This window comes from Trematomus bernacchii, unplaced genomic scaffold, assembly GCF_902827165.1.
Source record: "Trematomus bernacchii unplaced genomic scaffold, fTreBer1.1, whole genome shotgun sequence".
Taxonomy (NCBI): Eukaryota; Metazoa; Chordata; class Actinopteri; order Perciformes; family Nototheniidae; genus Trematomus; species Trematomus bernacchii.
This window is the reverse complement of record NW_022987607.1, coordinates 2,909,670-2,930,670: the sequence shown is the minus strand read 5'-3', so window position 1 is coordinate 2,930,670 and position 21,001 is coordinate 2,909,670. Positions and strand designations below refer to the sequence as shown.

The 21,001-nt window shown below is 42.5% G+C and overlaps 1 protein-coding gene and 54 non-coding genes across 56 annotated transcripts in view; all 55 read left to right on the top strand.

The window, feature by feature from the left end:
• The window catches only part of LOC117482807 (CMP-N-acetylneuraminate-beta-galactosamide-alpha-2,3-sialyltransferase 1-like), a 135,554-nt gene that overhangs the window by 27,811 nt on the left and 86,742 nt on the right, over nt 1–21,001 (top strand). The gene's annotated exons all lie outside the window — the stretch shown is intronic.
• trnal-uaa lies at nt 15–97 on the top strand. The gene has a single exon. It is a non-coding gene; the product is annotated as a tRNA-Leu (tRNA).
• On the top strand, nt 287–369 carry trnal-uaa. The gene has a single exon. It is a non-coding gene; the product is annotated as a tRNA-Leu (tRNA).
• Nucleotides 559–641, top strand: trnal-caa. Its single transcript has one exon. It is a non-coding gene; the product is annotated as a tRNA-Leu (tRNA).
• Nucleotides 905–987, top strand: trnal-caa. The gene has a single exon. It is a non-coding gene; the product is annotated as a tRNA-Leu (tRNA).
• On the top strand, nt 1,251–1,333 carry trnal-uaa. The gene has a single exon. It is a non-coding gene; the product is annotated as a tRNA-Leu (tRNA).
• trnal-caa lies at nt 1,607–1,689 on the top strand. Its single transcript has one exon. It is a non-coding gene; the product is annotated as a tRNA-Leu (tRNA).
• On the top strand, nt 1,953–2,035 carry trnal-caa. Its single transcript has one exon. It is a non-coding gene; the product is annotated as a tRNA-Leu (tRNA).
• trnal-uaa lies at nt 2,299–2,381 on the top strand. The gene has a single exon. It is a non-coding gene; the product is annotated as a tRNA-Leu (tRNA).
• On the top strand, nt 2,571–2,654 carry trnal-caa. Its single transcript has one exon. It is a non-coding gene; the product is annotated as a tRNA-Leu (tRNA).
• On the top strand, nt 2,845–2,928 carry trnal-caa. The gene has a single exon. It is a non-coding gene; the product is annotated as a tRNA-Leu (tRNA).
• On the top strand, nt 3,193–3,275 carry trnal-caa. Its single transcript has one exon. It is a non-coding gene; the product is annotated as a tRNA-Leu (tRNA).
• On the top strand, nt 3,539–3,621 carry trnal-uaa. Its single transcript has one exon. It is a non-coding gene; the product is annotated as a tRNA-Leu (tRNA).
• trnal-caa lies at nt 3,883–3,965 on the top strand. Its single transcript has one exon. It is a non-coding gene; the product is annotated as a tRNA-Leu (tRNA).
• Nucleotides 4,155–4,237, top strand: trnal-caa. The gene has a single exon. It is a non-coding gene; the product is annotated as a tRNA-Leu (tRNA).
• Nucleotides 4,510–4,592, top strand: trnal-uaa. Its single transcript has one exon. It is a non-coding gene; the product is annotated as a tRNA-Leu (tRNA).
• On the top strand, nt 4,782–4,864 carry trnal-caa. Its single transcript has one exon. It is a non-coding gene; the product is annotated as a tRNA-Leu (tRNA).
• trnal-caa lies at nt 5,128–5,210 on the top strand. The gene has a single exon. It is a non-coding gene; the product is annotated as a tRNA-Leu (tRNA).
• Nucleotides 5,472–5,554, top strand: trnal-uaa. Its single transcript has one exon. It is a non-coding gene; the product is annotated as a tRNA-Leu (tRNA).
• trnal-caa lies at nt 5,744–5,826 on the top strand. Its single transcript has one exon. It is a non-coding gene; the product is annotated as a tRNA-Leu (tRNA).
• Nucleotides 6,089–6,171, top strand: trnal-caa. The gene has a single exon. It is a non-coding gene; the product is annotated as a tRNA-Leu (tRNA).
• Nucleotides 6,435–6,517, top strand: trnal-uaa. The gene has a single exon. It is a non-coding gene; the product is annotated as a tRNA-Leu (tRNA).
• On the top strand, nt 6,779–6,861 carry trnal-caa. The gene has a single exon. It is a non-coding gene; the product is annotated as a tRNA-Leu (tRNA).
• Nucleotides 7,124–7,206, top strand: trnal-caa. The gene has a single exon. It is a non-coding gene; the product is annotated as a tRNA-Leu (tRNA).
• trnal-caa lies at nt 7,471–7,553 on the top strand. The gene has a single exon. It is a non-coding gene; the product is annotated as a tRNA-Leu (tRNA).
• On the top strand, nt 7,743–7,825 carry trnal-uaa. Its single transcript has one exon. It is a non-coding gene; the product is annotated as a tRNA-Leu (tRNA).
• On the top strand, nt 8,098–8,180 carry trnal-caa. Its single transcript has one exon. It is a non-coding gene; the product is annotated as a tRNA-Leu (tRNA).
• On the top strand, nt 8,444–8,526 carry trnal-caa. Its single transcript has one exon. It is a non-coding gene; the product is annotated as a tRNA-Leu (tRNA).
• Nucleotides 8,790–8,872, top strand: trnal-caa. The gene has a single exon. It is a non-coding gene; the product is annotated as a tRNA-Leu (tRNA).
• Nucleotides 9,062–9,144, top strand: trnal-caa. Its single transcript has one exon. It is a non-coding gene; the product is annotated as a tRNA-Leu (tRNA).
• On the top strand, nt 9,417–9,499 carry trnal-uaa. Its single transcript has one exon. It is a non-coding gene; the product is annotated as a tRNA-Leu (tRNA).
• trnal-caa lies at nt 9,689–9,771 on the top strand. The gene has a single exon. It is a non-coding gene; the product is annotated as a tRNA-Leu (tRNA).
• On the top strand, nt 10,035–10,117 carry trnal-caa. Its single transcript has one exon. It is a non-coding gene; the product is annotated as a tRNA-Leu (tRNA).
• Nucleotides 10,379–10,461, top strand: trnal-uaa. Its single transcript has one exon. It is a non-coding gene; the product is annotated as a tRNA-Leu (tRNA).
• trnal-caa lies at nt 10,651–10,733 on the top strand. The gene has a single exon. It is a non-coding gene; the product is annotated as a tRNA-Leu (tRNA).
• trnal-caa lies at nt 10,997–11,079 on the top strand. The gene has a single exon. It is a non-coding gene; the product is annotated as a tRNA-Leu (tRNA).
• Nucleotides 11,343–11,425, top strand: trnal-caa. The gene has a single exon. It is a non-coding gene; the product is annotated as a tRNA-Leu (tRNA).
• trnal-caa lies at nt 11,687–11,769 on the top strand. The gene has a single exon. It is a non-coding gene; the product is annotated as a tRNA-Leu (tRNA).
• On the top strand, nt 12,033–12,115 carry trnal-caa. Its single transcript has one exon. It is a non-coding gene; the product is annotated as a tRNA-Leu (tRNA).
• On the top strand, nt 12,379–12,461 carry trnal-caa. The gene has a single exon. It is a non-coding gene; the product is annotated as a tRNA-Leu (tRNA).
• On the top strand, nt 12,651–12,733 carry trnal-uaa. The gene has a single exon. It is a non-coding gene; the product is annotated as a tRNA-Leu (tRNA).
• Nucleotides 13,006–13,088, top strand: trnal-caa. Its single transcript has one exon. It is a non-coding gene; the product is annotated as a tRNA-Leu (tRNA).
• trnal-uaa lies at nt 13,352–13,434 on the top strand. The gene has a single exon. It is a non-coding gene; the product is annotated as a tRNA-Leu (tRNA).
• On the top strand, nt 13,707–13,789 carry trnal-uaa. Its single transcript has one exon. It is a non-coding gene; the product is annotated as a tRNA-Leu (tRNA).
• On the top strand, nt 13,979–14,061 carry trnal-caa. The gene has a single exon. It is a non-coding gene; the product is annotated as a tRNA-Leu (tRNA).
• trnal-uaa lies at nt 14,325–14,407 on the top strand. The gene has a single exon. It is a non-coding gene; the product is annotated as a tRNA-Leu (tRNA).
• Nucleotides 14,680–14,762, top strand: trnal-uaa. The gene has a single exon. It is a non-coding gene; the product is annotated as a tRNA-Leu (tRNA).
• trnal-caa lies at nt 14,952–15,034 on the top strand. Its single transcript has one exon. It is a non-coding gene; the product is annotated as a tRNA-Leu (tRNA).
• On the top strand, nt 15,296–15,378 carry trnal-uaa. Its single transcript has one exon. It is a non-coding gene; the product is annotated as a tRNA-Leu (tRNA).
• trnal-caa lies at nt 15,568–15,650 on the top strand. The gene has a single exon. It is a non-coding gene; the product is annotated as a tRNA-Leu (tRNA).
• trnal-caa lies at nt 15,840–15,922 on the top strand. Its single transcript has one exon. It is a non-coding gene; the product is annotated as a tRNA-Leu (tRNA).
• On the top strand, nt 16,187–16,269 carry trnal-caa. The gene has a single exon. It is a non-coding gene; the product is annotated as a tRNA-Leu (tRNA).
• Nucleotides 16,508–16,590, top strand: trnal-uaa. Its single transcript has one exon. It is a non-coding gene; the product is annotated as a tRNA-Leu (tRNA).
• On the top strand, nt 16,917–16,999 carry trnal-uaa. The gene has a single exon. It is a non-coding gene; the product is annotated as a tRNA-Leu (tRNA).
• On the top strand, nt 19,028–19,110 carry trnal-uaa. Its single transcript has one exon. It is a non-coding gene; the product is annotated as a tRNA-Leu (tRNA).

Here is a 21,001-nt window from a genome sequence, read left to right as displayed (position 1 = left end):
GTTCAACATGTCCAACCAGGATGGCCGAGTGGTTAAGGCGTTGGACTTAAGATCCAATGGACATTAGTCCTCGTGGGTTCAAACCCCACTCCTGGTAGTAAATAGGTGGAATACTGTCAAGAAACGGGTGAAAGCATCCCCCAGTATTTGCTATGCCTAGCGGGTTTTTGTGCACTCTATTCGCCATTCTCGTAGCTTTCTCTCAGATATGTTCTCATGAAGTTATACGTGCTTTTTCACTAAATAACCCAACGCTCGAAAATTGCGTCCTTGTTCAGCAGGTCCAACCAGGATGGCCGAGTGGTTAAGGCGTTGGACTTAAGATCCAATGGACATTAGTCCTCGTGGGTTCAAACCCCACTCCTGGTAGTAAATAGGTGGAATACTGTCAAGAAACGGGTGAAAGCATCCCCCAGTATTTGCTATGCCTAGCGGGTTTTTGTGCACTCTATTCGCCATTCTCGTAGCTTTCTCTCAGATATGTTCTTATGAAGTTATACCTGCTTTTTCTCTAAATAACCCAACGCTCGAAAATTGCGTCCTTGTTCAGCATTTCCAACCAGGATGGCCGAGTGGTTAAGGCGTTGGTCTCAAGATCCAATGGACATTAGTCCTTGTGGGTTCAAACCCCACTCCTGGTAGGAAATAGGTGGAATACTGTCTGTTTGACTGTTGACTTGTCTAAAAAAGGGCACGATAAATATGTTTATCTACTCAAAATGCAAACCCAAAGGAGGAGTCTGCTGCTTGATATGGGTTTTAGCCATCCAAGTATTTGCTATGCCTAAAGGGTTTTGTTCCCTCTTTCTCTCAGATATGTTCTTATGAAGTTATACCTCTTTTTTCATTGAGGTTACCTCAATAACTCAACGCTCGAAAATTGCGTCCTTGTTCAGCATGTCCAACCAGGATGGCCGAGTGGTTAAGGCGTTGGACTCAAGATCCAATGGACATAAGTCCTCGTGGGTTCAAACCCCACTCCTGGTAGGAAATAGGTGGAATACTGTCTGTTTGACTGTTGACTTGTCTAAAAATGGGCACGATAAATATGTTTATCTACTCAAAATGCAAACCCAAAGGAGGAGTCTGCTGCTTGATATGGGTCAAAGCCATCCAAGTATTTGCTATGCCTAAAGGGTTTTGTTCCCTCTTTCTCTCAGATATGTTCTTATGAAGTTATACCTAATTTTTCATTGAGGTTACCTAAATAACTCAACGCTCGAAAATTGCGTCCTTGTTCAGCATGTCCAACCAGGATGGCCGAGTGGTTAAGGCGTTGGACTTAAGATCCAATGGACATTAGTCCTCGTGGGTTCAAACCCCACTCCTGGTAGGAAATAGGTGTAAAACAATCTGTGTGGCTCGTAAAATTGCTTAAATAAGGGCAAGATAAGTTTGTTTGTCCACTCAAAGGAGGAGTATATGGCTTGAAACGGGTGAAAGCGTCCCCCAGTATTTGCTATGCCTAGCGGGTTTTTGTGCACTCTATTCGCCATTCTCGTAGCTTTCTCTCAGATATGTCTCAGATATGTTCTTATGAAGTTATACCTGCTTTTTCACTAAATAACCCAACGCTCGAAAATTGCGTCCTTGTTCAGCATGTCCAACCAGGATGGCCGAGTGGTTAAGGCGTTGGTCTCAAGATCCAATGGACATTAGTCCTCGTGGGTTCAAACCCCACTCCTGGTAGGAAATAGGTGGAATACTGTCTGTTTGACTCTTGACTTGTCTAAAAAAGGGCACGATAAATATGTTTATCTACTCAAAATGCAAACCCAAAGGAGGAGTCTGCTACTTGATATGGGTCAAAGCCATCCAAGTATTTGCTATGCCTAAAGGGTTTTGTTCCCTCTTTCTCTCAGATATGTTCTTATGAAGTTATACCTCTTTTTTCATTGAGGTTACCTAAATAACTCAACGCTCGAAAATTGCGTCCTTGTTCAGCATGTCCAACCAGGATGGCCGAGTGGTTAAGGCGTTGGACTCAAGATCCAATGGACATTAGTCCTCGTGGGTTCAAACCCCACTCCTGGTAGGAAATAGGTGGAATACTGTCTGTTTGACTGTTGACTTGTCTAAAAAAGGGTATGATAAATATGTTTATCTACTCAAAATGCAAACCCAAAGGAGGAGTCTGCTGCTTGATATGGGTTATAGCCATCCAAGTATTTGCTATGCCTAAAGGGTTTTGTTCCCTCTTTCTCTCAGATATGTTCTTATGAAGCTATACCTCCTTTTTCATTGAGGTTACCTAAATAACCCAACGCTCAAAAATTGCGTCCTTGTTCAGCATGTCCAACCAGGATGGCCGAGTGGTTAAGGCGTTGGACTTAAGATCCAATGGACATTAGTCCTCGTGGGTTCAAACCCCACTCCTGGTAGTAAATAGGTGGAATACTGTCAAGAAACGGGTGAAAGCATCGCCCAGTATTTGCTATGCCTAGCGGGTTTTTGTGCACTCTATTCGCCATTCTCGTAGCTTTCTCTCAGATATGTTCTCATGAAGTTATACGTGCTTTTTCACTAAATAACCCAACGCTCGAAAATTGCGTCCTTGTTCAACATGTCCAACCAGGATGGCCGAGTGGTTAAGGCGTTGGACTCAAGATCCAATGGACATTAGTCCTCAGTGGGTTCAAACCCCACTCCTGGTAGGAAATAGGTGGAATACTGTCAAGAAACGGGTGAAAGCATCCCCCAGTATTTGCTATGCCTAGCGGGTTTTTGTGCACTCTATTCGCCATTCTCGTAGCTTTCTCTCAGATATGTTCTTATGAAGTTATACCTGCTTTTTCACTAAATAACCCAACGCTCGAAAGATTGCGTCCTTGTTCAGCAGGTCCAACCAGGATGGCCGAGTGGTTAAGGCGTTGGTACTCAAGATCCAATGGACATTAGTCCTCGTGGGTTCAAACCCCACTCCTGGTAGGAAAATAGGTGGAATACTGTCTGTTGGACTGTTGAAATTGCCTATATAAGGGCAAGATAAGTTTGTTTGTCCACTCAAAGGAGGAGTATATGGCTTGAAACGGGTGAAAGCGTCCCCCAGTATTTGCTATGCCTAGTGGGTTTTTGTGCACTCTATTCGCCATTCTCGTAGCTTTCTCTCAGATATGTTCTTATGAAGTTATACCTGCTTTTTCACTAAATATCCCAACGCTCGAAAATTTGCGTCCTTGTTCAGCATGTCCGACAAGGATGGCCGAGTGGTTAAGGCGTTGGTCTCAAGATCCAATGGACATTAGTCCTCGTGGGTTCAAACCCCACCCCTGGTAGGAAATAGGTGGAATACTGTCTGTTTGACTGTTGACTTGTCTAAAAAAGGGCACGATAAATATCTTTATCTACTCAAAATGCAAACCCAAAGTAGGAGTCTGCTGCTTGATATGGGTCAAACCCATCCAAGTATTTGCTATGCCTAAAGGGTTTTGTTCCCTCTTTCTCTCAGATATGTTCTTATGAAGTTATACCTAATTTTTCATTGAGGTTACCTAAATAACTCAACGCTCGAAAATTGCGTCCTTGTTCAGCATGTCCAACCAGGATGGCCGAGTGGTTAAGGCGTTGGACTTAAGATCCAATGGACATTAGTCTTCGTGGGTTCAAACCCCACTCCTGGTAGGAAATAGGTGTAAAACAATCTGTTTGGCTGTAAAATTGCTTAAATAAGGGCAAGATAAGTTTGTTTGTCCACTCAAAGGAGGAGTATATGGCTTGAAATGGGTGAAAGCGTCCCCCAGTATTTGCTATGCCTAGCGGGTTTTTGTGCACTCTATTCGCCATTCTCGTAGCTTTCTCTCAGATATGTTCTTATGAAGTTATACCTGCTTTTTCACTAAATAACCCAACGCTCGAAAAGTGCGTCCTTGTTCAGGATGTCCAACCAGGATGGCCGAGTGGTTAAGGCATTGGTCTCAAGATCCAATGGACATTAGTCCTCGTGGGTTCAAACCCCACTCCTGGTAGTAAATAGGTGGAATACTGTCAAGAAACGGGTGAAAGCATCCCCCAGTATTTGCTATGCCTAGCGGGTTTTTGTGCACTCTATTCGCCATTCTCGTAGCTTTCTCTCAGATATGTTCTTATGAAGTTATACCTGCTTTTTCACTAAATAACCCAACGCTCGAAAATTGCGTCCTTGTTCAGCATTTCCAACCAGGATGGCCGAGTGGTTAAGGCGTTGGTCTCAAGATCCAATGGACATTAGTCCTCGTGGGTTCAAACCCCACTCCTGGTAGGAAATAGGTGTAAAACAATCTGTTTGGCTGTAAAATTGCTTAAATAAGGGCAAGATAAGTTTGTTTGTCCACTCAAAGGAGGAGTATATGGCTTGAAACGGGTGAAAGCGTCCCCCAGTATTTGCTATGCCTAGCGGGTTTTTGTGCACTCTATTCGCCATTCTCGTAGCTTTCTCTCAGATATGTCTCAGATATGTTCTTATGAAGTTATACCTGCTTTTTCACTAAATAACCCAATGCTCGAAAATTGCGTCCTTGTTCAGCCTGTCCGACCAGGATGGCCGAGTGGTTAAGGCGTTGGACTTAAGATCCAATGGACATTAGTCCTCGTGGGTTCAAACCCCACTCCTGGTAGTAAATAGGTGGAATACTGTCAAGAAACGGGTGAAAGCATCCCCCAGTATTTGCTATGCCTAGCGGGTTTGTGTGCACTCTATTCGCCATTCTCGTAGCTTTCTCTCAGATATGTTCTTATGAAGTTATACCTGCTTTTTCACTAAATAACCCAACGCTCGAAAATTGCGTCCTTGTTCAGCATTTCCAACCAGGATGGCCGAGTGGTTAAGGCGTTGGTCTCAAGATCCAATGGACATTAGTCCTCGTGGGTTCAAACCCCACTCCTGGTAGGAAATAGGTGGAATACTGTCTGTTTGACTGTTGACTTGTCTAAAAAAGGGCACGATAAATATGTTTATCTACTCAAAATGCAAACCCAAAGGAGGAGTCTGCTGCTTGATATGGGTTATAGCCATCCAAGTATTTGCTATGCCTAAAGGGTTTTGTTCCCTCTTTCTCTCAGATATGTTCTTATGAAGCTATACCTCCTTTTTCATTGAGGTTACCTAAATAACTCAACGCTCGAAAAGTGCGTCCTTGTTCAGGATGTCCAACCAGGATGGCCGAGTGGTTAAGGCGTTGGTCTCAAGATCCAATGGACATTAGTCCTCGTGGGTTCAAACCCCACTCCTGGTAGGAAAAAGGTGTGAAACAATCATGTTGGTGGTAAAATTGCTTAAATAAGTGCAAGATAAGTCTGTTTGTCCACTCAAAGGAGGAGTATATGGCTTGAAACGGGTGAAAGCATCCCCTAGTATTTGCTATGCCTAGCCGGTTTTTGTGCACTCTACTCGCCATTCTCGTAGCTTTCTCTCAGATATGTTCTCATGAAGTTATACGTGCTTTTTCACTAAATAACCCAACGCTCGAAAACTGCGTCCTTGTTCAGCATGTCCAACAAGGATGGCCGAGTGGTTAAGGCGTTGGACTTAAGATCCAATGGACATTAGTCCTTGTGGGTTCAAACCCCACTCCTGGTAGTAAATAGGTGGAATACTGTCAAGAAACGGGTGAAAGCATCCCCCAGTATTTGCTATGCCTAGGGGGTTTTTGTGCACTCTATTCGCCATTCTCGTAGCTTTCTCTCAGATATGTTCTTATGAAGTTATACCTACTTTTCCACTAAATAACCCAATGCTCGAAAATTGCGTCCTTGTTCAGCATGTCCAACCAGGATGGCCGAGTGGTTAAGGCGTTGGTCTCAAGATCCAATGGACATTAGTCCTCTTGGGTTCAAACCCCACTCCTGGTAGGAAATAGGTGGAATACTGTCTGTTTGACTGTTGACTTGTCTAAAATGGGCACGATAAATATGTTTATCTACTCAAAATGCAAACCCAAAGGAGGAGTCTGCTGCTTGATATGGGTCAAAGCCATCCAAGTATTTGCTATGCCTAAAGGGTTTTGTTCCCTCTTTCTCTCAGATATGTTCTTATGAAGTTATACCTCTTTTTTCATTGAGGTTACCTCAATAACTCAACGCTCGAAAATTGCGTCCTTGTTCAGCATGTCCAACCAGGATGGCCGAGTGGTTAAGGCGTTGGACTCAAGATCCAATGGACGTTAGTCCTCGTGGGTTCAAACCCCACTCCTGGTAGGAAATAGGTGGAATACTGTCTGTTTGACTGTTGACTTGTCTAAAAAAGGTCACGATAAATATGTTTATCTACTCAAAATGCAAACCCAAAGGAGGAGTCTGCTGCTTGATATGGGTCAAAGCCATCCAAGTATTTGCTATGCCTAAAGGGTTTTGTTCCCTCTTTCTCTCAGATATGTTCTTATGAAGTTATACCTCTTTTTTCATTGAGGTTACCTAAATAACTCAACGCTCGAAAATTGCGTCCTTGTTCAGCATGTCCAACCAGGATGGCCGAGTGGTTAAGGCGTTGGACTTAAGATCCAATGGACATTAGTCCTCGTGGGTTCAAACCCCACTCCTGGTAGGAAATAGGTGTAAAACAATCTGTTTGGCTGTAAAATTGCTTAAATAAGGGCAAGATAAGTTTGTTTGTCCACTCAAAGGAGGAGTATATGGCTTGAAACGGGTGAAAGCGTCCCCCAGTATTTGCTATGCCTAGCGGGTTTTTGTGCACTCTATTCGCCATTCTCGTAGCTTTCTCTCAGATATGTTCTTATGAAGTTATACCTGCTTTTTCACTAAATAACCCAACGCTCGAAAATTGCGTCCTTGTTCAGCATGTCCAACCAGGATGGCCGAGTGGTTAAGGCGTTGGTCTCAAGATCCAATGGACATTAGTCCTCGTGGGTTCAAACCCCACTCCTGGTAGGAAATAGGTGGAATACTGTCTGTTTGACTGTTGACTTGTCTAAAAAGGGCACGATAAATATGTTTATCTACTCAAAATGCAAACCCAAAGGAGGAGTCTGCTACTTGATATGGGTCAAAGCCATCCAAGTATTTGCTATGCCTAAAGGGTTTTGTTCCCTCTTTCTCTCAGATATGTTCTTATGAAGCTATACCTCCTTTTTCATTGAGGTTACCTAAATAACTCAACGCTCGAAAATTGCGTCCTTGTTCAGCATGTCCAACCAGGATGGCCGAGTGGTTAAGGCGTTGGTCTCAAGATCCAATGGACATTAGTCCTCGTGGGTTCAAACCCCACTCCTGGTAGGAAATAGGTGGAATACTGTCTGTTTGACTGTTGACTTGTCTAAAAATGGGCACGATAAATATGTTTATCTACTCAAAATGCAAACCCAAAGGAGGAGTCTGCTGCTTGATATGGGTCAAAGCCATCCAAGTATTTGCTATGCCTAAAGGGTTTTGTTCCCTCTTTCTCTCAGATATGGTCTTATGAAGTTATACCTCCTTTTTAATTGAGGTTACCTAAATAACTCAACGCTTCGAAAATTGCGTCCTTGTTCAGGATGTCCAACCAGGATGGCCGAGTGGTTAAGGCGTTGGTCTCAAGATCCAATGGACATTAGTCCTCGTGGGTTCAAACCCCACTCCTGGTAGTAAATAGGTGGAATACTGTCAAGAAACGGGTGAAAGCATCCCCCAGTATTTGCTATGCCTAGCGGGTTTTTGTGCACTCTATTCGCCATTCTCGTAGCTTTCTCTCAGATATGTTCTTATGAAGTTATACCTGCTTTTTCACTAAATAACCCAACGCTCGAAAATTGCGTCCTTGTTCAGCATTTCCAACCAGGATGGCCGAGTGGTTAAGGCGTTGGACTTAAGATCCAATGGACATTAGTCCTCGTGGGTTCAAACTCCACTCCTGGTAGGAAATAGGTGTAAAACAATCTGTGTGGCTGTAAAATTGCTTAAATAAGGGCAAGATAAGTTTGTTTGTCCACTCAAAGGAGGAGTATATGGCTTGAAACGGGTGAAAGCGTCCCCCAGTATTTGCTATGCCTAGCGGGTTTTTGTGCACTCTATTCGCCATTCTCGTAGCTTTCTCTCAGATGTGTCTCAGATATGTTCTTATGAAGTTATACCTGCTTTTTCACTAAATAACCCAACGCTCGAAAATTGCGTCCTTGTTCAGCATGTCCAACCAGGATGGCTGAGTGGTTAAGGCGTTGGTCTCAAGATCCAATGGACATTAGTCCTCGTGGGTTCAAACCCCACTCCTGGTAGGAAATAGGTGGAATACTGCCTGTTTGACTGTTGACTTGTCTAAGAAAGGGCACGATAAATATGTTTATCTACTCAAAATGCAAACCCAAAGGAGGAGTCTGCTACTTGATATGGGTCAAAGCCATCCAAGTATTTGCTATGCCTAAAGGCTTTTGTTCCCTCTTTCTCTCAGATATGTTCTTATGAAGCTATACCTCCTTTTTCATTGAGGTTACCTAAATAACTCAACGCTCGAAAATTGCGTCCTTGTTCAGCATGTCCAACCAGGATGGCCGAGTGGTTAAGGCGTTGGTCTCAAGATCCAATGGACATTAGTCCTCGTGGGTTCAAACCCCACTCCTGGTAGGAAATAGGTGGAATACTGTCTGTTTGACTGTTGACTTGTCTAAAAATGGGCACGATAAATATGTTTATCTACTCAAAATGCAAACCCAAAGGAGGAGTCTGCTGCTTGATATGGGTCAAAGCCATCCAAGTATTTGCTATGCCTAAAGGGTTTTGTTCCCTCTTTCTCTCAGATATGGTCTTATGAAGTTATACCTCCTTTTTCATTGAGGTTACCTAAATAACTCAACGTTCGAAAATTGCGTCCTTGTTCAGGATGTCCAACCAGGATGGCCGAGTGGTTAAGGCGTTGGTCTCAAGATCCAATGGACATTAGTCCTCGTGGGTTCAAACCCCACTCCTGGTAGTAAATAGGTGGAATACTGTCAAGAAACGGGTGAAAGCATCCCCCAGTATTTGCTATGCCTAGCGGGTTTTTGTGCACTCTATTCGCCATTCTCGTAGCTTTCTCTCAGATATGTTCTTATGAAGTTATACCTGCTTTTTCACTAAATAACCCAACGCTCGAAAATTGCGTCCTTGTTCAGCATTTCCAACCAGGATGGCCGAGTGGTTAAGGCGTTGGTCTCAAGATCCAATGGACATTAGTCCTCGTGGGTTCAAACCCCACTCCTGGTAGGAAATAGGTGTAAAACAATCTGTTTGGCTGTAAAATTGCTTAAATAAGGGCAAGATAAGTTTGTTTGTCCACTCAAAGGAGGAGTATATGGCTTGAAACGGGTGAAAGCGTCCCCCAGTATTTGCTATGCCTAGCGGGTTTTTGTGCACTCTATTCGCCATTCTCGTAGCTTTCTCTCAGATATGTCTCAGATATGTTCTTATGAAGTTATACCTGCTTTTTCACTAAATAACCCAACGCTCGAAAATTGCGTCCTTGTTCAGCATGTCCGACCAGGATGGCCGAGTGGTTAAGGCGTTGGACTTAAGATCCAATGGACATTAGTCCTCGTGGGTTCAAACCCCACTCCTGGTAGTAAATAGGTGGAATACTGTCAAGAAACGGGTGAAAGCATCCCCCAGTATTTGCTATGCCTAGCGGGTTTTTGTGCACTCTATTCGCCATTCTCGTAGCTTTCTCTCAGATATGTTCTTATGAAGTTATACCTGCTTTTTCACTAAATAACCCAACGCTCGAAAATTGCGTCCTTGTTCAGCATTTCCAACCAGGATGGCCGAGTGGTTAAGGCGTTGGTCTCAAGATCCAATGGACATTAGTCCTCGTGGGTTCAAACCCCACTCCTGGTAGGAAATAGGTGGAATACTGTCTGTTTGACTGTTGACTTGTCTAAAAAAGGGCACGATAAATATGTTTATCTACTCAAAATGCAAACCCAAAGGAGGAGTCTGCTGCTTGATATGGGTTATAGCCATCCAAGTATTTGCTATGCCTAAAGGGTTTTGTTCCCTCTTTCTCTCAGATATGTTCTTATGAAGCTATACCTCCTTTTTCATTGAGGTTACCTAAATAACTCAACGCTCGAAAAGTGCGTCCTTGTTCAGGATGTCCAACCAGGATGGCCGAGTGGTTAAGGCGTTGGTCTCAAGATCCAATGGACATTAGTCCTCGTGGGTTCAAACCCCACTCCTGGTAGGAAAAAGGTGTGAAACAATCATGTTGGTGGTAAAATTGCTTAAATAAGTGCAAGATAAGTCTGTTTGTCCACTCAAAGGAGGAGTATATGGCTTGAAACGGGTGAAAGCATCCCCTAGTATTTGCTATGCCTAGCCGGTTTTTGTGCACTCTACTCGCCATTCTCGTAGCTTTCTCTCAGATATGTTCTCATGAAGTTATACGTGCTTTTTCACTAAATAACCCAACGCTCGAAAACTGCGTCCTTGTTCAGCATGTCCAACAAGGATGGCCGAGTGGTTAAGGCGTTGGACTTAAGATCCAATGGACATTAGTCCTTGTGGGTTCAAACCCCACTCCTGGTAGTAAATAGGTGGAATACTGTCAAGAAACGGGTGAAAGCATCCCCCAGTATTTGCTATGCCTAGGGGGTTTTTGTGCACTCTATTCGCCATTCTCGTAGCTTTCTCTCAGATATGTTCTTATGAAGTTATACCTACTTTTCCACTAAATAACCCAATGCTCGAAAATTGCGTCCTTGTTCAGCATGTCCAACCAGGATGGCCGAGTGGTTAAGGCGTTGGTCTCAAGATCCAATGGACATTAGTCCTCTTGGGTTCAAACCCCACTCCTGGTAGGAAATAGGTGGAATACTGTCTGTTTGACTGTTGACTTGTCTAAAAAAGGGCACGATAAATATGTTTATCTACTCAAAATGCAAACCCAAAGGAGGAGTCTGCTGCTTGATATGGGTCAAAGCCATCCAAGTATTTGCTATGCCTAAAGGGTTTTGTTCCCTCTTTCTCTCAGATATGTTCTTATGAAGTTATACCTCTTTTTTCATTGAGGTTACCTCAATAACTCAACGCTCGAAAATTGCGTCCTTGTTCAGCATGTCCAACCAGGATGGCCGAGTGGTTAAGGCGTTGGACTCAAGATCCAATGGACGTTAGTCCTCGTGGGTTCAAACCCCACTCCTGGTAGGAAATAGGTGGAATACTGTCTGTTTGACTGTTGACTTGTCTAAAAAAGGTCACGATAAATATGTTTATCTACTCAAAATGCAAACCCAAAGGAGGAGTCTGCTGCTTGATATGGGTCAAAGCCATCCAAGTATTTGCTATGCCTAAAGGGTTTTGTTCCCTCTTTCTCTCAGATATGTTCTTATGAAGTTATACCTCTTTTTTCATTGAGGTTACCTCAATAACTCAACGCTCGAAAATTGCGTCCTTGTTCAGCATGTCCAACCAGGATGGCCGAGTGGTTAAGGCGTTGGACTCAAGATCCAATGGACATTAGTCCTCGTGGGTTCAAACCCCACTCCTGGTAGGAAATAGGTGTAAAACAATCTGTTTGGCTGTAAAATTGCTTAAATAAGGGCAAGATAAGTTTGTTTGTCCACTCAAAGGAGGAGTATATGGCTTGAAACGGGTGAAAGCGTCCCCCAGTATTTGCTATGCCTAGCGGGTTTTTGTGCACTCTATTCGCCATTCTCGTAGCTTTCTCTCAGATATGTTCTTATGAAGTTATACCTGCTTTTTCACTAAATAACCCAACGCTCGAAAATTGCGTCCTTGTTCAGCATGTCCAACCAGGATGGCCGAGTGGTTAAGGCGTTGGTCTCAAGATCCAATGGACATTAGTCCTCGTGGGTTCAAACCCCACTCCTGGTAGGAAATAGGTGGAATACTGCCTGTTTGACTGTTGACTTGTCTAAGAAAGGGCACGATAAATATGTTTATCTACTCAAAATGCAAACCCAAAGGAGGAGTCTGCTACTTGATATGGGTCAAAGCCATCCAAGTATTTGCTATGCCTAAAGGCTTTTGTTCCCTCTTTCTCTCAGATATGTTCTTATGAAGCTATACCTCCTTTTTCATTGAGGTTACCTAAATAACTCAACGCTCGAAAATTGCGTCCTTGTTCAGCATGTCCAACCAGGATGGCCGAGTGGTTAAGGCGTTGGTCTCAAGATCCAATGGACATTAGTCCTCGTGGGTTCAAACCCCACTCCTGGTAGGAAATAGGTGGAATACTGTCTGTTTGACTGTTGACTTGTCTAAAAATGGGCACGATAAATATGTTTATCTACTCAAAATGCAAACCCAAAGGAGGAGTCTGCTGCTTGATATGGGTCAAAGCCATCCAAGTATTTGCTATGCCTAAAGGGTTTTGTTCCCTCTTTCTCTCAGATATGGTCTTATGAAGTTATACCTCCTTTTTAATTGAGGTTACCTAAATAACTCAACGTTCGAAAATTGCGTCCTTGTTCAGGATGTCCAACCAGGATGGCCGAGTGGTTAAGGCGTTGGTCTCAAGATCCAATGGACATTAGTCCTCGTGGGTTCAAACCCCACTCCTGGTAGTAAATAGGTGGAATACTGTCAAGAAACGGGTGAAAGCATCCCCCAGTATTTGCTATGCCTAGCGGGTTTTTGTGCACTCTATTCGCCATTCTCGTAGCTTTCTCTCAGATATGTTCTTATGAAGTTATACCTGCTTTTTCACTAAATAACCCAACGCTCGAAAATTGCGTCCTTGTTCAGCATTTCCAACCAGGATGGCCGAGTGGTTAAGGCGTTGGACTTAAGATCCAATGGACATTAGTCCTCGTGGGTTCAAACCCCACTCCTGGTAGGAAATAGGTGTAAAACAATCTGTGTGGCTGTAAAATTGCTTAAATAAGGGCAAGATAAGTTTGTTTGTCCACTCAAAGGAGGAGTATATGGCTTGAAACGGGTGAAAGCGTCCCCCAGTATTTGCTATGCCTAGCGGGTTTTTGTGCACTCTATTCGCCATTCTCGTAGCTTTCTCTCAGATGTGTCTCAGATATGTTCTTATGAAGTTATACCTGCTTTTTCACTAAATAACCCAACGCTCGAAAATTGCGTCCTTGTTCAGCATGTCCAACCAGGATGGCTGAGTGGTTAAGGCGTTGGTCTCAAGATCCAATGGACATTAGTCCTCGTGGGTTCAAACCCCACTCCTGGTAGGAAATAGGTGGAATACTGTCTGTTTGACTGTTGACTTGTCTAAAAAAGGGCACGATAAATATCTTTATCTACTCAAAATGCAAACCCAAAGTAGGAGTCTGCTGCTTGATATGGGTCAAACCCATCCAAGTATTTGCTATGCCTAAAGGGTTTTGTTCCCTCTTTCTCTCAGATATGTTCTTATGAAGTTATACCTAATTTTTCATTGAGGTTACCTAAATAACTCAACGCTCGAAAATTGCGTCCTTGTTCAGCATGTCCAACCAGGATGGCCGAGTGGTTAAGGCGTTGGACTTAAGATCCAATGGACATTAGTCTTCGTGGGTTCAAACCCCACTCCTGGTAGGAAATAGGTGTAAAACAATCTGTTTGGCTGTAAAATTGCTTAAATAAGGGCAAGATAAGTTTGTTTGTCCACTCAAAGGAGGAGTATATGGCTTGAAACGGGTGAAAGCGTCCCCCAGTATTTGCTATGCCTAGCGGGTTTTTGTGCACTCTATTCGCCATTCTCGTAGCTTTCTCTCAGATATGTCTCAGATATGTTCTTATGAAGTTATACCTGCTTTTTCACTAAATAACCCAACGCTCGAAAATTGCGTCCTTGTTCAGCCTGTCCGACCAGGATGGCCGAGTGGTTAAGGCGTTGGACTTAAGATCCAATGGACATTAGTCCTCGTGGGTTCAAACCCCACTCCTGGTAGTAAATAGGTGGAATACTGTCAAGAAACGGGTGAAAGCATCCCCCAGTATTTGCTATGCCTTGCGGGTTTTTGTGCACTCTATTCGCCATTCTCGTAGCTTTCTCTCAGATATGTTCTTATGAAGTTATACCTACTTTTCCACTAAATAACCCAATGCTCGAAAATTGCGTCCTTGTTCAGCATGTCCAACCAGGATGGCCGAGTGGTTAAGGCGTTGGTCTCAAGATCCAATGGACATTAGTCCTCTTGGGTTCAAACCCCACTCCTGGTAGGAAATAGGTGGAATACTGTCTGTTTGACAGTTGACTTGTCTAAAAAAGGGCACGATAAATATGTTTATCTACTCAAAATGCAAACCCAAAGGAGGAGTCTGCTGCTTGATATGGGTCAAAGCCATCCAAGTATTTGCTATGCCTAAAGGGTTTTGTTCCCTCTTTCTCTCAGATATGTTCTTATGAAGTTATACCTCTTTTTTCATTGAGGTTACCTCAATAACTCAACGCTCGAAAATTGCGTCCTTGTTCAGCATGTCCAACCAGGATGGCCGAGTGGATAAGGCGTTGGACTTAAGATCCAATGGACATTAGTCCTTGTGGGTTCAAACCCCACTCCTGGTAGGAAATAGGTGTAAAACAATCTGTTTGGCTGTAAAATTGCTTAAATAAGGGCAAGATAAGTTTGTTTGTCCACTCAAAGGAGGAGTATATGGCTTGAAACGGGTGAAAGCGTCCCCCAGTATTTGCTATGCCTAGCGGGTTTTTGTGCACTCTATTCGCCATTCTCGTAGCTTTCTCTCAGATATGTCTCAGATATGTTCTTATGAAGTTATACCTGCTTTTTCACTAAATAACCCAACGCTCGAAAATTGCGTCCTTGTTCAGCCTGTCCGACCAGGATGGCCGAGTGGTTAAGGCGTTGGACTTAAGATCCAATGGACATTAGTCCTCGTGGGTTCAAACCCCACTCCTGGTAGTAAATAGGTGGAATACTGTCAAGAAACGGGTGAAAGCATCCCTCAGTATTTGCTATGCCTAGCGGGTTTTTGTGCACTCTATTCGCCATTCTCGTAGCTTTCTCTCAGATATGTTCTTATGAAGTTATACCTGCTTTTTCACTAAATAACCCAACGCTCGAAAATTGCGTCCTTGTTCAGCATGTCCAACCAGGATGGCCGAGTGGTTAAGGCGTTGGTCTCAAGATCCAATGGACATTAGTCCTTGTGGGTTCAAACCCCACTCCTGGTAGGAAAAAGGTGGAAAACAATATGTTTGGCTGTAAAATTGCTTAAATAAGGGCAAGATAAGTTTGTTTGTCCACTCAAAGGAGGAGTACATGGCTTGAAACGGGTGAAAGCATCCCCTAGTATTTGCTATGCCTAGCCGGTTTTTGTGCACTCTACTCGCCATTCTCGTAGCTTTCTCTCAGATATGTTCTCATGAAGTTATACGTGCTTTTTCACTAAATAACCCAACGCTCGAAAATTGCGTCCTTGTTCAGCATGTCCAACAAGGATGGCCGAGTGGTTAAGGCGTTGGACTTAAGATCCAATGGACATTAGTCCTCGTGGGTTCAAACCCCACTCCTGGTAGTAAATAGGTGGAATACTGTCAAGAAACGGGTGAAAGCATCCCCCAGTATTTGCTATGCCTAGCGGGTTTTTGTGCACTCTATTCGCCATTCTCGTAGCTTTCTCTCAGATATGTTCTTATGAAGTTATACCTGCTTTTTCACTAAATAACCCAACGCTCGAAAATTGCGTCCTTGTTCAGCATGTCCAACCAGGATGGCCGAGTGGTTAAGGCGTTGGTCTCAAGATCCAATGGACATTAGTCCTAGTGGGTTCAAACCCCACTCCTGGTAGGAAATAGGTGGAATACTGTCAGGAAACGGGTGAAAGCATCCCCCAGTATTTGCTATGCCTAGCAGGTTTTTGTGCACTCTATTCGCCATTCTCGTAGCTTTCTCTCAGATATGTTCTTATGAAGTTATACCTGCTTTTTCACTAAATAACCCAACGCTCGAAAATTGCGTCCTTGTTCAGCATGTCCCACCAGGATGGCCGAGTGGTTAAGGCGTTGGTCTCAAGATCCAATGGACATTAGTCCTCGTGGGTTCAAACCCCACTCCTGGTAGGAAAAAGGTGGAAAACAATATATTTGGCTGTAAAATTGCTTAAATAAGGGCAAGATAAGTTTGTTTGTCCACTCAAAGGAGGAGTATATGGCTTGAAACGGGTGAAAGCATCCACCAGTATTTGCTATGCTTAGTGGGTTTTTGTGCACTCTATTCGCCATTCTCTTAGCTTTCTCTCAGATATGTTCTTGTGAAGTTATACCTGCTTTTTCATTGAACCCAACCCAACGCTCGAAAATTGCGTCCTTGTTCAAGCATGTCCAACCAGGATGGCCGAGTGGTTAAGGCGTTGGACTCAAGATCCAATGGACATGAGTCCTCGTGGGTTCAAACCCCACTCCTGGTAGGAAATAGGTGGAATACTGTCTGTTTGACTCTTGAATTGCCTAAAAAAGGGCACGATAATTATTTTTTTCTACTCAAATATGCTGCTTGATATGGGTGAAAGCAATCTACTTTTCTTAGCTTTCTCTCAGATGTGTTCTTATGAAGTGATGAACCTTCTTTACTCTACCTCCTCTTTAATTGAGGTTACCTAAATAACTCAATGCTCGAAAATTGGTGTCCTTCTTCGAGCATGTCCAACCAGGATGGCCGAGTGGTTAAGGCGTTGGACTTAAGATGCTATGGACATTAATCCTCGTGGGTTCAAACCCCACTCCTGGTAGTAAATAGGTGGAATACTGTCAAGAAACGGGTGAAAGCATCCCCCAGTATTTGCTATTTGCTAGGAAATAGGTGGAATACTGTCTGTTTGACTGTTGACTTGTCTAAAAAAGGGCACGATAAATATGTTTATCTACTCAAAATGCAAACCCAAAGGAGGAGTCTGCTGCTTGATATGGGTCAAAGCCATCCAAGTATTTGCTATGCCTAAAGGGTTTTGTTCCCTCTTTCTCTCAGATATGTTCTTATGAAGTTATCCCTCCTTTTTCATTGAGGTTACCTAAATAACTCAACGCTCGAAAATTGCGTCCTTGTTCAGCATGTCCAACCAGGATGGCCGAGTGGTTAAGGCGTTGGACTTAAGATCCAATGGACATTAGTCCTCGTGGGTTCAAACCCCACTCCTGGTAGGAAATAGGTGGAATACTGTGCGTTTGACTGTAAAATTGCTTAAAAAAGGGCAAGATAAGTTTGTTTGTCTACTCAAAGTAGGAGTATGCTGCTTGCTATGGGTCAAAGCAATCTACTTCTAGCTTTGCCTAGCTTTCTCTCAGATGTGTCTTATGAAGTGATGTACCTCCTTTACCCTACCTGCTTTTTTATTGAGGCTAAAACAAAATGTTATGTATTGAGGTTAACTAAATAACCCAAAGCGCCAAACACATTAAAATAAATTCCAGGCAGAGCTAGTTCCTTTTGAATCTAGTGCAAGCTACTTTCAATACAAGCTAGTTAGCACACAGAACAGGATACCCTGCATTTAGTTTTTAACAGATTTGTCTTGTAGCGACTGGAAGCGGGAGATAAACTGTCTGCGTAACGTTTAAAGAAATACCAAGGCCTTTAACCTTAGTTAAATTAAAAAACGTGTATTTTGCCACTTTAACTGATGTGACTGAACCAAAACAATAACATTTCAGGTGATAAAACCAAAATTGTCAGCGGAAAGATGCTATAAAGGGTAGGGTTAGGGTTTTAAGTCATCCAAAAATCTCTGCCTACATTTCCATATTTTCCCATGGATTCCTTAGAATACTACACTAATAATGTCAACATTTGAATAAACTGAACAATGTTAATGTGCACACAGTGTCTGCTTAAAAGTAATTGAAACAGAATGTGTGTATGTCTTAATCAGAGCGCCACACACGTGCTAGTTGGCTTCTGTAATAGTTGTGAATAATTACTGTCTTCAGTAATTCTGTAATCAGCATTGGAAGTAAATCTGGCTGGCGTCTGTGTGGATACACCACGGATATCACAAGTCTACAGGCTCTGTCTAATTTTCTCCTTGTATTGCCTCGAAGGCTGAAATGAAAACCCATTAAATCAAACTTGATTTTATTTCACTTTCAATTGGACATGCCGCAGTAACGAGCTGAAGGTAAAAAAAGAGAAGGAGAAGCTCATTTCTGACGCTGCATTTAAAGGTGAAAAAATAAAAACCACAGCACTTTTTCTGCTTTGATAAAAACTGTGACCTGATTCTGATACGTTTCGAACATCTGAGAACATCAGAATCTGGGATTTGTCTCCTGTTCCTCAGTAATCAGACTGACAGTGGATCAATACAGAGTGTTTGTGCTTGAGCTCGTGGGTTTTCTGCCAATACTTGGACATTTTATTTGTTGTATCAGAGGGCAGCTGACCACCACATTCCCAAATATTTAGAGCCATTTATCTTCTCCTCTTTCCTGACCAGAGCCCTTGTACGGCTTTGTACCATGATACAGACCCACCACAAAATCATTTATATGTATTGATTACTGCTAGTGATGGGAATTACGGCTCTTTGAAGGGAGCCGGATCTTATGGCTCCGTTCCTTTCAGAGAGCCGTTCAAAAGAGCCGTTCAAAAGAGCAGTTTTTTTTTTTTAAAGGGGCGGGGTTAATAGGTTTATCTGTGAAATTATCACCAGGTTGATGATTGACCGTATTTCCAGAAATCTACTTTTACTCACAGAGAAATGTATAACTTGCTACATCTCTCAGCCAAACTACTACTCAAGCAGCACGCGTTATGCCATCATCTATACGGCAAATGTGCATTCAGGAAAGCAAGTTCCCGTAAAGGCGAGTGGATTTATGGCAGGCGGTGAACCAATGATAAAAAGAACGGCTCTCACCAAGTACGACTCGGTTCCCTTCGTTCGTACCAAAGAGCCGTTCAAAAGAATCGGATCGTTCGCGACCGTCACATCACTAATTACTGCTGAGTTTACTTACCCTAAACCATTTTGCAGTGCATCCTTTTTAAGATGTTTTTGTTTGCCCATGTATTCATTCAGTCACTTTTCATAACCCTGTCCTTAGGGGTCAATAGGATGCATTGAAGTGTCTCCATGACATACAGAGCCAGGGTCATTAGCTTCTCTTGAAACACTGCTGAACTGTGAGGAGTGATTTTAAAATTCTGTCCTTATTTTGAGGTATTGCGCAACCAGGATGGCCGAGTGGTTAAGGCGTTGGACTTAAGACCCAATGGACGTTAGTCCTCGTGGGTTCGAACCCCACTCCTGGTAGGAAATGTGTTTTTTAAGGCCTTGGGTTTGTTTGGAACTACAGATTCAAGTATCACATTGTGACAATTACAGTTCAATGAACTTTAAAAGGTTCTTTCCACTACCAAAGTCCAGTTGAGCAAAACACAATCTCGTCTTCCCTGTTGCTTTATGGTAGCTGCCTAAAACTATGAGAACTGGGCACATGTGACGATAAATACAAAGAAAAACAAGCCAGTGAAATTAACTTAGAATATTCATCTTGTGTCTTATCTGTCAGAGAGACCATTATCTATTTTATTTGTATTTGTATTATCATACGTTTTACCTCCTTGTGTCTATTAACCTGATAAAATGTTATATTTTGCTGCATGTACCTTTTAAAGTTCTTATCAAATAATCTGAGGGGAATTTCTTGTTGTTTATTTTTAACTTGTGATGTGTCATTTTGTAAAGCACTTTGAGCTGCATGTGCTATATAAATAAAGCTTTATTATTATCTTTCTTTGACTATGTAGTTTGAATCCCTGAAGGAGTTTTCTGTTTGGTTAGTTTGTTAGTTTGTTAGTTTGTTAGTTTGTTAGTTTGTTAGTTTGTTGGTTTGTTGGTTTATTGGTTTGTTAATCAGCAAGATAATTGTAAAATGGATAGCTTGATGGACTAAAGGAAGAACCAGAAGAGTGTGAAATCCGCTCCAGATACATGCATTAGCTTTGGCGGGAGAACTTCTTGTATAATTAAGATTAACTGGATTTGAGTTTTAGGGGAAAGAGCGCCTACCTGAACGCACAACCCAGAAACCTTGCAAACATTCAAATGAGCTTTTAAACCCACTGAGTGCGAAGTCTCTGAACACGGTACACACAGCTGGAAGAAATGCCGTCGGCTCTTTAGCTTCCCTGATGCGCTGCTTTCTGCAGAGTTATTCATTTCAGAGGAACCTCCTGATCTTTCAGAGAAGCTGCTGCTGCATCACCTCTAATCTGAGCTCACGGAAATCTTCTTATTTCTCTCTTTTAATCTCAGCCTTTTAAATTATGTCATATTTAGGAGCTTTAAAGACCCTAGCGCTAATTTAGAGTATTAGGGACCAACCGTTTATATTAAGAGCTCCTAATTACAGAGTCGTTTAGGTGTACTTCATGTAACATCACATACTAATTAGCACCAGTTAAAAAAGGAAGATGAAGGATGTAAATGACACTATTAGTATGGCAGGTTCCTAATTTATTATAACAAACGATATAGTCACTGCAGAAAAATGGTGTTGTATTTTTTCATTTTAATTGATTGGTGTGAAGTCACTGGGGAGCAAAACATGAAGCCTTGGCGAAAGGAGGTATTGGAAAATGTAAATAGTTCTGTTTCAAAACAAATGTTTAATTCTAAATAAGCTGAGGTTTTGAGATAGACAAATGCAATCTATTTTCCTCCGCCTACCTGACCTCAGAGAGAGCAAGCTTGAATTGAATTTCTCCAAGTATATCTTATTTTATTAAAAAGTTCTCCCTGTTTTCGGTTTAATTCCCTGTTGATGCTTTTTGCCGTTAATTCAAACCTAACACTTCCTCCATGTTTCCCTTCTGTCTTGATAAGTTCACAATATTGCAGATTTTCAACGCTCTGTATTCTATAACACAACATAAAAGCAACTGTGAATAACAAGTGAGGGAAAAACTGTGCTTCTAATAATAAGACCCTCAGAGCAGCAGGCTGTAGAATACATGGCCGGATAAGCCTGTCACACAATGTCTACAAATCCTGCATATTATATATAAGCAGCACGTCAATAAAACAGCAGCTCCAGCGCTCTGTCTGTTTCTACACAGGATGCCAAAAATATGCTTTTCAGTCCCTAATAACCCGACACCAGAAACTCTGCAAAAGTGTTCCTAGGTGACCCATTATTCCT